The sequence below is a fragment of the Tachysurus vachellii genome, chromosome 13 (assembly GCF_030014155.1).
Source record: "Tachysurus vachellii isolate PV-2020 chromosome 13, HZAU_Pvac_v1, whole genome shotgun sequence".
Taxonomy (NCBI): Eukaryota; Metazoa; Chordata; class Actinopteri; order Siluriformes; family Bagridae; genus Tachysurus; species Tachysurus vachellii.
Window position 1 is genome coordinate 9,760,343 of NC_083472.1, and position 14,465 is coordinate 9,774,807.

Consider the following 14,465-nt stretch of genomic DNA (forward strand, 5'->3'; position numbering starts at 1 on the left):
TGGCTATAATGTTTTAGATCAGTGTTCCTCTGACATAATCGGAAGCTAATAATAAATGGATAAAATATGTGCAGTTATTTACCAAAGAAATTATATATAGTCATTTATAACCTGAAATTTTCTTTCTGGAGATATTTAGTATAAGTTGATTTTGTCTCATTTATTTAAAGAAAAAGAAAAAAAACAGGCTATTTAGTGAATTAGTGTGATAAAAGGAGCTCGTTTGTTTCATGGATATTCCACAACATTAAATTGATCTATTAATGGATAGAAAGTACATCCATCCTAACATGTGTTTTCTGTATCGAGTATCCTACACTTTGGGAGCCTGGAGCCTATCACAGAAACATCAGGTCTGCCGGTTCACAAGCCACAATCACACACAGATGTGATAGAGATGCCATTCAGCCCACAACACGTGTCTTCAGACTGGGGTAGGAAACCCCAAAAGCATAGGAAGAACATTCAAACTTCCCACTCAGGGAAAAAGGCCCATGAACATACTTCAGCGTGATAACTGTGATAACTGTGCATCACACCAGCCTTTCTTTGATTATTTTCCTATAGCAGCACACCTTGATTTATTCCTTAATGAACTGAACATTAAGAATGATGGATTTAACCAAATGGATAACAAATTGTCAGAAGACTAATTAAAGATTGACATTTTGGAATCTAAAAGTTATTTGACTCTTTTTCTTTTATTTCTTTAATATTTTGATTCAGGCTTCAGGATGGAGCTATAATCCAGGACAGGATGTGCTTTCGCTTTAGCATGGAATCAGTTGGTGAGTCTTATATTATTATATTATCTTCAATATTATTGTTACGACCCCAAATGATGTTTAGGGGTATGGTTGGGATGTAACAATATGAAATGATTATAAAGTTAGTTTTCTGGTGTGTATGTGGCAATCAACAACACAAACAACAAGTAGTGGGCAAAACCTGTCTCTATTATCATACAAATGGTGGTGACAAAGGTGATAATATTTACTATATCTACAGAAACAAGATAACAAAAGACACAAAGGGAAAACGAGACATGAGCGGTGCCAAAACAAAGAAATAAACAAAACAAAACTGCGCTAGCTTGAACATAACCCTCTAACCTGAACTACAAAGAAAAGTAATAAAACAAATCTTCAGCATCAGTGACGCCCTAACTAACCTATACTTCCTATCCAAACAAAAGATACAGATGGTGGCACGCGCTCCTACCCTAGTGTGTCTAATACAGAAAAGCTTACCTACATGTTGCACAGTGTATGTCACATGACGTACTCACCTGTCCAGTTTTCCCCAAAATAAACAGTCATATCCATAAAGCGAAGAAACACAAGCATCCAGATGCAGAACGAGTGACCCGCAAGTCACATACACAAAGTGACCCGCAAGTCACATACACAAAGTGACCCTCAAGTCACATACACAAAGTGACCCTCAAGTCACATACACAAAGTGACCCGCAAGCCACATACACAAAGTGACCCTCAAGTCACATACACAAAGTGACCCGCAAGTCACATACACAAAGTGACCCGCAAGTCACATACACAAAGTGACCCGCAAGTCACATACACAGTGACCCTCAAGTCACATACACAAAGACACCCGCAAGTCACATACACAAAGTGACCCTCAAGTCACATACACAAAGTGACCCGCAAGTCACATACACAAAGAGACCCGCAAGTCACATACACAAAGTGACCCTCAAGTCACATACACAAAGAGACCCGCAAGTCACATACACAAAGTGACCCGCAAGTCACATACACAAAGTGACCCTCAAGTCACATACACAAAGTGACCCTCAAGTCACATACACAAAGTGACCCGCAAGTCACATACACAAAGTGACCCGCAAGTCACATACACAAAGTGACCCTCAAGTCACATACACAAAGAGACCCGCAAGTCACATACACAAAGTGACCCTCAAGTCACATACACAAAGAGACCCGCAAGTCACATACACAAAGTGACCCACAAGTCACATACACAAAGAGACCCGCAAGTCACATACACAAAGTGACCCGCAAGTCACATACACAAAGTGACCCGCAAGTCACATACACTAAATAACTAACAAATTGGGATACATGAACAGTCTGACATACTAAAACCAGAATGAACAACAATAGAGCCCTCTAACAAATTAGCACACATCTTCTTTCTCCTTCTGTTTCTGTTTCTGATTCTAATCCTGATTCTGATTCTGGTTGATTGGTGGATCGACGGGTGATATCACACAGGATAATGAAGATTGTCAGGAGATGTCCAATGGTAGGGATCTGAAAAGATAGCTAGTGGAGCAAAGAGAGAGAGAGAACAAGAACAAACAAAACAGCGAACCCACAAACATAGTTCGTAACACCCCTCCCCTTAAGATCAAACAACTGTTTGGTTTACAGTAACAAATGTGATTAGATATTAACGCTACACTCTGGAGAGTGTATCGGCTACAATATTCTCTGCAGAGGAAAACTCACTTTTGTGAATTAACACAAATTCATCCGCCGACACTGCGGCTTGAGAGAGGGAGTTTTCCTTCTGTTTGTTCAGGTAAACCACTACTCGCTCCGGGAGACAATTTTTAAATTCCTCCAGCAACATTAATTCCCGCACTGAATTAAAATCAGTAACCTTGCTAGCAACACACCATTAGTCAAAGAGAATGCCCTTATCTCTAGCAAACTCAACAAAAGTCTGATTAGACATTTTCTTATGATTTCTAAATCTTTGTCTGTATGCTTCAGGCACCAACTCGTAGGCATGTAGAATAGCAGCTTTCAGCGTGTCATATTTTAAGCTGTCTTCTAAGGACAGGGTAGAGCAGATTTCCTGAGCTTTACCCATCAGACGACACTGTACCAAGAGAGACCAAACATCTTTTGGCTAACGGAGGGAAAGCGCAAATCGCTCAAACGCATTAAAATAAGAGTCCACCTCCGTCTCCCTAAAGTGAGGTACTAAAGCAATATGCTTGCTCACATCAAAGGTGGGTGAGGACAATCCGACCACCGGGAAAACATTTGGATCTGGAGCGGGAGTCTGTTGTGTAGCTGAGCTGGCGGCAATCTTCATCGCTTCCAGTTCGAGCTGTCGCAACTTTATTTGTTTCTCGACCTCTAGCTCCATCCTGCGTATTTCTAATTGCATCTCAAACTCAGCCTGCCGCACTTGGGCTTCTAATTGTAACGGGGGTAGGTGGGACTTCAGTCGCGCACCTTCTCTAGACCCAGTTGAGACGGGAGAGGACGGTTCAGAGAGTGGTAAGCTGGGCTTGGCGTTGGACTCCTCCTCGGCCTTAGCTATAGCGCGTTCCTCCCCGATGATCTGCACATCCGTTAACAATGTCTGTGCCCCGGCATCAAGAGAACGCGTCTCCCAATTAGCCTCCTCATCATCAGCGTCCCCAGTTAGGAGCAAAACATTTAACGCAGTCAAACCTTGTAATACTACGTGCTTTCTTCTTTACGAGCTTGTCTGGCAATAGAGATTTCATAATGTGCCGCAATTGCAAATAAGTCATCCTTCCTGCACTTATTTAGCTGTTCTATGGTGGGATCTTTAATAAATGACTGTAAATCAAACAAAGCCATATTTCGATTATTAATTCCCACACAGCACACACCAAAAAAAAAACAATACAACACTAATGCCAGTACCCCTAGGGGTAAAGCACAAACCTACAAATTAGCCTATAGGCTCCCCACAACTATGTTGATGACGCCAACACACACCAAAAATATTGAACATGGGAAAAACTATCCCGGACGAGCCCCCATTTGTTACGACCCCAAATGATGTTTAGGGGTATGGTTGGGATGTAACAATATGAAATGATTATAAAGTTAGTTTTCTGGTGTGTATGTGGCAATCAACAACACAAACAACAAGTAGTGGGCAAAACCTGTCTCTATTATCATACAAATGGTGGTGACAAAGGTGATAATATTTACTATATCTACAGAAACAAGATAACAAAAGACACAAAGGGAAAACGAGACATGAGCGGTGCCAAAACAAAGAAATAAACAAAACAAAACTGCGCTAGCTTGAACATAACCCTCTAACCTGAACTACAAAGAAAAGTAATAAAACAAATCTTCAGCATCAGTGACGCCCTAACTAACCTATACTTCCTATCCAAACAAAAGATACAGATGGTGGCACGCGCTCGTACCCTAGTGTGTCTAATACAGAAAAGCTTACCTACATGTTGCACAGTGTATGTCACATGACGTACTCACCTGTCCAGTTTTCCCCAAAATAAACAGTCATATCCATAAAGCGAAGAAACACAAGCATCCAGATGCAGAACGAGTGACCCGCAAGTCACATACACAAAGTGACCCGCAAGTCACATACACAAAGTGACCCTCAAGTCACATACACAAAGTGACCCTCAAGTCACATACACAAAGTGACCCGCAATGGGGGCTCGTCCGGGATAGAATCCCGGACGAGCCCCCAGATTGTCCTCACCCACCTTTGATGTGAGCAAGCATATTGCTTTAGTACCTCACTTTAGGGAGACGGAGGTGGACTCTTATTTTAATGCGTTTGAGCGATTTGCGCTTTCCCTCCGTTAGCCAAAAGATGTTTGGTCTCTCTTGGTACAGTGTCGTCTGATGGGTAAAGCTCAGGAAATCTGCTCTACCCTGTCCTTAGAAGACAGCTTAAAATATGACACGCTGAAAGCTGCTATTCTACATGCCTACGAGTTGGTGCCTGAAGCATACAGACAAAGATTTAGAAATCATAAGAAAATGTCTAATCAGACTTTTGTTGAGTTTGCTAGAGATAAGGGCATTCTCTTTGACTAATGGTGTGTTGCTAGCAAGGTTACTGATTTTAATTCAGTGCGGGAATTAATGTTGCTGGAGGAATTTAAAAATTGTCTCCCGGAGCGAGTAGTGGTTTACCTGAACAAACAGAAGGAAAACTCCCTCTCTCAAGCCGCAGTGTCGGCGGATGAATTTGTGTTAATTCACAAAAGTGAGTTTTCCTCTGCAGAGAATATTGTAGCCGATACACTCTCCAGAGTGTAGCGTTAATATCTAATCACATTTGTTACTGTAAACCAAACAGTTGTTTGATCTTAAGGGGAGGGGTGTTACGAACTATGTTTGTGGGTTCGCTGTTTTGTTTGTTCTTGTTCTCTCTCTCTCTTTGCTCCACTAGCTATCTTTTCAGATCCCTACCATTGGACATCTCCTGACAATCTTCATTATCCTGTGTGATATCACCCGTCGATCCACCAATCAACCAGAATCAGAATCAGGATTAGAATCAGAAACAGAAACAGAAGGAGAAAGAAGATGTGTGCTAATTTGTTAGAGGGCTCTATTGTTGTTCATTCTGGTTTTAGTATGTCAGACTGTTCATGTATCCCAATTTGTTAGTTATTTAGTGTATGTGACTTGCGGGTCACTTTGTGTATGTGACTTGCGGGTCACTTTGTGTATGTGACTTGTGGGTCACTTTGTGTATGTGACTTGCGGGTCTCTTTGTGTATGTGACTTGAGGGTCACTTTGTGTATGTGACTTGCGGGTCACTTTGTGTATGTGACTTGCGGGTCACTTTGTGTATGTGACTTGAGGGTCACTTTGTGTATGTGACTTGAGGGTCACTTTGTGTATGTGACTTGCGGGTCACTTTGTGTATGTGACTTGCGGGTCTCTTTGTGTATGTGACTTGAGGGTCACTTTGTGTATGTGACTTGCGGGTCTCTTTGTGTATGTGACTTGAGGGTCACTTTGTGTATGTGACTTGCGGGTGTCTTTGTGTATGTGACTTGAGGGTCACTGTGTATGTGACTTGCGGGTCACTTTGTGTATGTGACTTGCGGGTCACTTTGTGTATGTGACTTGCGGGTCACTTTGTGTATGTGACTTGAGGGTCACTTTGTGTATGTGGCTTGCGGGTCACTTTGTGTATGTGGCTTGCGGGTCACTTTGTGTATGTGACTTGAGGGTCACTTTGTGTATGTGACTTGCGGGTCACTTTGTGTATGTGACTTGCGGGTCACTCGTTCTGCATCTGGATGCTTGTGTTTCTTCGCTTTATGGATATGACTGTTTATTTTGGGGAAAACTGGACAGGTGAGTACGTCATGTGACATACACTGTGAAACATGTAGGTAAGCTTTTCTGTATTAGACACACTAGGGTAGGAGCGCGTGCCACCATCTGTATCTTTTGTTTGGATAGGAAGTATAGGTTAGTTAGGGCGTCACTGATGCTGAAGATTTGTTTTATTACTTTTCTTTGTAGTTCAGGTTAGAGGGTTATGTTCAAGCTAGCGCAGTTTTGTTTTGTTTATTTCTTTGTTTTGGCACCGCTCATGTCTCGTTTTCCCTTTGTGTCTTTTGTTATCTTGTTTCTGTAGATATAGTAAATATTATCACCTTTGTCACCACCATTTGTATGATAATAGAGACAGGTTTTGCCCACTACTTGTTGTTTGTGTTGTTGATTGCCACATACACACCAGAAAACTAACTTTATAATCATTTCATATTGTTACATCCCAACCATACCCCTAAACATCATTTGGGGTCGTAACAATTATTATATTATCATTATCTTACTTGACATCATTAACATGTTTGTGTGAGACAGCAGTTTTTTTCTCTAAAGCGAGGCACTTTTTTTTTGGTAATACACTCTTGAGGAAAACACTACTTGCCTCCACAGAGCTTCATAACAGCTTTCAAATGTCAGGTCACCCTAAAAAGAATTTCACAGTGCATTTCCAGTGACTCAGAAAGGTTACTTACAAATGCCACAGAGTTCATAATGTCACAAGGATCGTTTACCTGGAGAGTTGCCAAAACTGGATTATTAACACTCAAGTACTTCATGTCTTGAACACTCTTGTTCCTTGAAGTTCATTGTTGTGATCTGTTTGGAGACATGTTGGATTCACACTCCTGATCGAGCCATTTGGGAAGAGATTATGGAGATATCAAGCAGACTTTAATAGCACAATATTGCACTCAGTGTACTGCGTATGTCAGTGTACTGTGTTGTCAAAAATTGGATTAAAGGATCTGGGAGAAAAAGTGAACTTGACTTGGTAAGCCCGCTTGGTGGCTCCTGAAAATCTGCTAGCTTTTTATGTCTCAAGTACAGAATTAGTTTATTATTGAACAAGAGTGTTCTTGATGCTGTATAAAAAATAATTGTGTCTTATAAGCTGTGACAAGTACTGTACATGTACAGGATCTCTATGTGGAATCTGATACTTTTGGAGCTATAGTTCCAAATTTAAAATGAAAGTGAATGTGATTCAAGTGTATAACTGAGCAGCTGAAGATTAGAGGTGTAAAGGGGGATTTCTGACAGACCTGAGATTTGCGATTGCAAGCAGACAAAAACAAGAACACTGGAATGTTCTTATCTTAAGAAAAGAAAAGAAATAAAACTTCTGTCACAAGGTCACAATCACAACAGGCAGATCTTCTTTATACAGTCCTGCTACTCTACACACATCATCCAAGCCGTAATCTAGCTGGCAGTAGCTAAGTGGATTATAAAGTGGATTAATTAGTGTATGCACAATCTTTTTAGAATCAGGAACATGCAGGAAGCATGCAGGAAACTGAGTGAAATAAATTGAAGCTCAAGGCTAGTATATAGTGGTTATGTGTTAGCCTAGTGGTTAAGGTGTTGGGCTACCAATTAGAAGGTTGTGAGTTTGATCCCAGGTCCACCAAGCTGCCACTGTTGGGCCCCTGATCAAGGCCCTTAACCCTCAATTGCTTGGCTATATACAAAAAAAATGAGATAATGTAAGTTTCTCTGGATAAGGGCATCTGCCAAATGCTGTAAATGTAAATATAGCTCACCTGCTAGCACAACATCTCCCTGCATGTATAAAAAAAAATGCTATACAGACTATAATATTTGCTCACAACCAATATTTTCAGTTGAAGAGGTATGAAAGAATCCAGAGTTGCATTCATGATGTGCTACATAAATACCTGGCTACACAGTTATCCTTTCATAATCATTTATTTCCCTTATACAATATTAGTGCACTTAACTAACTAACTAGCTCAACATGCATTCTGTTAGGGCATCCAAAATAAGCTAATCAATATATAATTGTTCCTTCTCTGTACCTGTGGGATGCTACAACTCCAGTCAACCAATACTTGATCAATACTCAGGGACCAATGACAGATCTACTGATAATAAAGATCAGGACACTCTTGCTTTCGTCTAGTGAAGGTGAAGAAGCTGCGCACATGCAATTCAACCGCTACACAAAGGTAAAGATTGCTTTCAGTTAACATCTGGACTTCTTAACTGTAGTTAATAATGACAATGATGTATGAAATCTTTCCACCGCCCTTCAGTGTACAAACTCTATTAATAGGGTTCAGTTGGCACTGATAATTCACAAGGGTATCTGCAACTGGTCAAGAAAGAAGGATGGCTATCATTATTAGCCCGAAATCATCATTACAATCACACAGCAGAATAAAGATTCCCACCTCAAGGTCTGTTTAAAGTCAGAAAATAAAGGAAAATGATGTCTGTTTGATGTCAGTTCAGTTTTGAAGTTTTTCTTCCCTTTAACTCAGAGAAACTTGCAGGGGGACATTGTCATCTTTCTTATCTTCATTTAATAACAGGCTTTAAAATAGCCGCAAATATTTTGCAAAGAGGATGGCAGGTTGTTTAAGCTTAGCTTGCTGTAGTAAGGCACATGTCAAAAGCAATCAGAGCTTACCTCAGCTTGTGACAAGCATAAAAATTGCAGTAAAATGAAGGCTGTCACAGTATTAAAGTCGCACCTATAGTGTGCTCCAGAATTTGCGGCATCCTTCATGAAAATCATCAAAAAATATTATGAGTGTATGAATATATAAAAGAATAACACATAAAAGCTTAAACAATTAACAAGAAGTTCATTGTATTTTGCATCATTTTTCTTGCACAACTGTGCTCTATTGTTTTTGGTTCTCTGCACATAAGAATTTCACTCACACTTGACACTATACATAGTAACTGTGTAAACTGTGATGTGACTATAAATCTGAATCTCAAATCCAGGTGGAGACACATGTCTAGGATGTTGGCCCATTTGTCCAGTTTTTTTGTTTTTTATTGGACTTAAGGTCCAGTAAGGTTTAAATCTGGAGAAGGAGATGGCTTTTTTTGACAGTTGATTTTGGTGTCGTGTTCAAAGGAAGGGCTTTTTTTTCCTGTGGTACTTCTAAACAGCTTGTTGTTAAGCAAAAGGAGTTCAACAGATCATTCACAAGAATTAATTAAACTTTGCAAATCCATAATTGATCTCTAGGCTCTTTTTCCTCCATTATCATCCGCCTCACTGTGTGGAGGACAGTGTACTCATCAGTCCAATTACTGACACATTTCGTACAACTTTTCCAGCCGTTAAATTTTTGTAGATTGAATTACGCTTAAATTATTTTTGATTTGCAAAAGTCTTTGTTTTTCCATGGTAATGGATGAGAATGGATGGGAGCAAGTGTGCAACCTCATATGTATACCAAGGGTAAATAGGACATGGCTAAGGGCAACATCAGTGGAGACTGAGAGTTATGCAAGAAAGGCAATTTATAGGTGCTTCAAAAACAATGGTCACAACTTTGAAGTATAGAATGTCTTTATAAGCTGTAACAAGATTTTAGACTAGAGTTAAGTGGCCTAAACATGCTGCAGAACAACAAAGACATGGTTTGCCAAGAACTCAAGTGACCTGCACAGAGCCTTGACCTCAACCCCACTGAAAACACCTTTGGGATGTACTGGAGCGCCGGCTGCCCCCAGTCCTCTTCGTCCTGACAACATTGCCTGACTTCACTGAGGCTCTCGTGCTCTAAAATTGTGGAAATTCTTCCCAGGAGAATGGAGATTATTATAACAGCAAATGGAGGAACTAAATCTGAACTGCCATGTTGAACAAACACATGGGTGTGATTGGTTGGGTGTCCGAATACTTTTGGCAAAATGGTTTATTTTGAGAGAAAACAAAGATAAACAAAGAAACAAAGATAAATAGTTTCTGATGTTCTTATTGAAAGCTTTAAATGATTTATTTAATACAGTATTTTTGCTAGTGTTTATATATACGTGTTGTGCAGAAATACAATGGCATATATAAACAAATGAATCTATATCTTTAAAAGTATATAATACTGTGAAATATAAATGTCATATTCTGACAGCTGTTATGTATGTTTATTTTATTTCATGAGATCGAGATGCTATAAATCATCTATGTGGATTCACTGTGTGTTTCTAAGCAAAGCCATACAAGAGTAATCCACTGGACTGATATCAGATTGTTAGTGCCTGCTATTCTGACTTCCATCTGCCTGCTCTAGGTATTGGGTCGAAACCATGTTGTCCAGTGTGCCTTTTTAGGTTCAGGACAGACACTGAGAGCAGATTAGAGTGCAGGCTAATATCACTGTCTTCCACCTCACTTGTCTAAAGAGTAATGTTTTAGAGTTTACCTTCATTCACTCTGGTCCATCTCCATCAATATTTCATACCTACGACATACAACATAGTACACTCGATTATGACAGCCTGCAGGTTCTTATTGTGTTAAGTGCTTTAGTGCTAGGAGGAAGTGCAACCAGCTTTCACGCATATGCTGTCATCTTTTGTGAATTCCACAGACTGCATCATTGCTCCAGAGATTAAATGTTAGTGGTTGAAATTTATTTGTTTCCCAATTTTCAATTTAACATTATTTATAAGAACATACAGTACAATGAAACATCAAGAAACGTGCAATAACGCTCACTATTTCCTCAGAGGATTTGTGTCTCTCTTTGCTCACTAACGACTTTTACGGCCGGTAGAGAGGTTTTTAGGCATCATGGCTAAAATTCATGCACCCAGAAAACTTCCATTTTTCACAACAAGGATGTATTAGAAATGCTACGATGTGTAGTTGTTTTTTTTTCTAAACAGGAAGGATTAAAGGAAGCAGTCAAGGTTTACAGACATAAAGCTCTGTAACTAACTCAGAAATAGGATTGCTTGTGGAGAGTGGCTACATTCAAGCTTAGGTCCTGCTACGATGAAGCTTATAATGATACATCTACTTTAATGTACTTGAATTGAGGCATGAGATTAGTGTGTAACCTTTCTTAGCATTAGCCAAACTTTGTATGTAATATGTACTAGTCATGTAATTATATAACTTGCATAACAGCAGCAATTTTATTTAATCTTGGATTACTTTGATCACATAGATGGAAAACTCTTCCATTTACTCTCTTCTTCACACCCTTTATTTAATCCTGTTAAGCTACTTGATGCTTAATTTTTTTTATGCTAGCTTTTTCATGCATAAATTATTTAAAACATATGTATAGGGGTTTTTCTTCATTCATTTGTTGTCAAATTGATTCTGAATATAATATAAGAATATAAGATTTCAACAACATATTGTAAGTATTGTTCTCTCTCTCTCTCTCTCTCTCTCTCTCTCTCTCTCTCTCTCTCTCTCTCTCTCTCACACACACACACACACACACTTACCAACTTACCATCCACTTTATTAGATACATCTGTACACCTGCCCATATATTTATGCAGTTTTTCTTTTTTAAATAAGCCAATCTTATGGAAGCAGTGCTATCAAAAAAATCATGTGGATACAGGTCAAGAACTTCAGTTAAGGTTAACATCAAACATCAGAGTGGAAGAAAATGTATGATCTCTGTGACTTTAATCGTGCCATGTTAGTTAGTACCAGATGGGCTGGTTTGAGTATTTCACAAACTGCTGATCTGCTGGGATTTTCACACAACAGAGCACAGTGACAGTTCTGTGAATAGAAATGGCTTGTTGATCAGAGAGGCCAAAGAATAGGTTAGATTGGTTTGAGCTGCCAGGAAAGGTATAGCAACTTAAATAATCACACTTTACAACTGTGTTGAGCAGAGAAGCATCTCAGCATACACAAAATATTGAACCTTGAGGTGGATGAGCTTCAACAGAAGACAGACCACTCCTGTAAGGCAGGAACGGGAATCTGAGGCTATCATGGGCACAGACTCACCCAAACTGGACAGTTGAAGAATAGGGAGAGAAAAAATTGGTCTATACAGATAATAGTTTCAGATTCTTGTTCTATATTTTTTTTAAATATATAATTACATAAAAAAAAAATACATCATTAGAAACAGCTCTAGTATGCAATGTAATTTTAAAAAGAAATAAATATTTGTACCTAAGAATAAATAGAATAAGTTCAGAGTTATTTGTCATCTTTATAAAAGGCTCAGTATTTCACTGTGCTCTTATGGAGTTTGAGCTCCAGAGTGAGAAGGTCTGAATGAGTGTAAGTAATGAGACCTGATGGAGGAAATATTTGTCATGGAAGTTTTGAGCACTCATGCAGCAATCAGTCAATATCATGTCACATTTAGCACGTTGCTTTCAAAGCCACACGTAACAGGCTTTCACAGTCATTAAAGCCACTATGGATGAAATATTGACCAGCTTGCAGGTGTCATAGGCCTGAATGGATTGTGCTGAGATGGCTCGTGGAAACAGTTTCAAACCAGCCGGCGTTTGTACTACCTTTCCTTCCTCCCTGCTGTGCTCACTTAAGGATGAATAAAGCATAGTGGATGTTCTGTCTGTCCTATGAAGGTTTTTAAAGGCTCCATGAACCAAACCTGAACCGGTTCTTTGCTGGTGTTTCATCCTTTTTCATCCCAAGAGACTGTAAACTGGAGAGAAGAGCTATGTTTTGTGAGATTGCATGTAAATCTTTCATAACAAAAGGTTTTTTCTCTTCCAGTTTTGACCCGCTCTCAGTCAGTTCAAGTGGAGTGCAGATTTTTTTTTTATTTGTTCCTTGGGAGTTTATCCAAGGCCCGGACCTTTCTACAGCTAATTGGTCATTACTCAAATACTCGCTGGATGTCAAATCAACATAAAAGACTAATCTTTTAAAGTTGCTGTGTATACATTTAAAAGAGCTTTTCTATGTTAATCAGATAAATACTTCTTACAGAAATGGACCTGCTGAGATTCCAAGTGCAAGATCTAAGAAAGTGTGCTTCACAACATGGTTTAATCTAAAAAAATGCTTTTAAATCAAATGATATTAAAATAAATAGTCAGTTTTGCTCTTATGAACTCTGATGGTTTAGATAAAACTGAAGGTCATTCACAGCACTGCAGAAGACATTTTGTGTATGAGTCAGTAATCCACTGTTGGAAAGGCCCTGCAGTACTGGGTGGACATACGGCACCTGGCTGAGAAAGCATTTAGAAGAATACCAATTAAATACACCCCTATTGTTACCGGTCTGTTATAAAGAGAGCACAATGCATGACTACTACACACCTCTGCCATTTTTGCTAATTTTATAAATTGCTGTTACATGTCATGGAGTGAAGCACTTGCTACTAGGTAGAGCAAGTTACAGAACATTGTTTCACCAAAGTCCCATGTTAGACAGTAAAATAGAATATTATTCTGTCAATGCTAAATTCCCAAACCACCTCATCTGACAGCAAGGGCCTATGAGCTATGAATTCCAACGCATTATTATCGTCTTCATTTTCATAACTTTATCCTAAAATCATGGTGAGCCTGCTTGAATAAAAATATAGTAGACTGTACAGTTGTGTGTGACAGTTTTCTCCCTTTTTCTTTAGATTTAGGTCAAGCTAATTAGGAGGAGGGAATGTAAGCTATGTGGAGCAGATCCTCAGCTGAATTCTACATGTAAAATCTGCTGTGTTATGGATGAAAGCAGTAGTGACTGGTATAAATGAAATACTAGTTACCTGTTAACAATTTGTACAGATCAGCTCAGGTTTTTCCCACCTTTCTAGATGTGCAGTCATGGTGCAGCATAATGTCTGCCTCTTTTGACTCTATGTAGTTATTACTGCAATATAGGAACTGCTAATAGAGGACCATCGGGACAGGAATCATGTAGCCTCATGTTCTCTCCATGAAAGTTTTCAGTAGATGGGGAGCAACCGACAGAGGGATTAATGATTGGGTTGCCAGGGTCATGCCAGGGTTTTTACACCAAATTACCCAGAAAATAACCCAGAAATATCCAGTGTGCACCAATACCTTGTTTTTATAATACAGACAAATGTGTTTAGGATGTACAGAAACTTTTCTATTGTATTTGGATAGGGAAAGGGTGATTATGGAGTGGATAATGTGCGTTCATCAGAAATGCATGTGCACCTCAGTCACCTAGTCTTCCTAGAAGGAAAAATTGAAGAGTTGAACAGCTGACAGGTTGAGCTGCTACACTGTGTACCAGATGACTGTATGTCATCGACTCTATACTCTCTACTGTCATGGGAAAAGTCGTGGCCTAATGGGTAGAGAGTCCTAAGGTTGTGGGTTTGAGTCTCGGGCTGGCCACAACTGAGGTGCCCTTGAGCAAGGCACCGAACCCCAACTGCTCCCCGGGCAC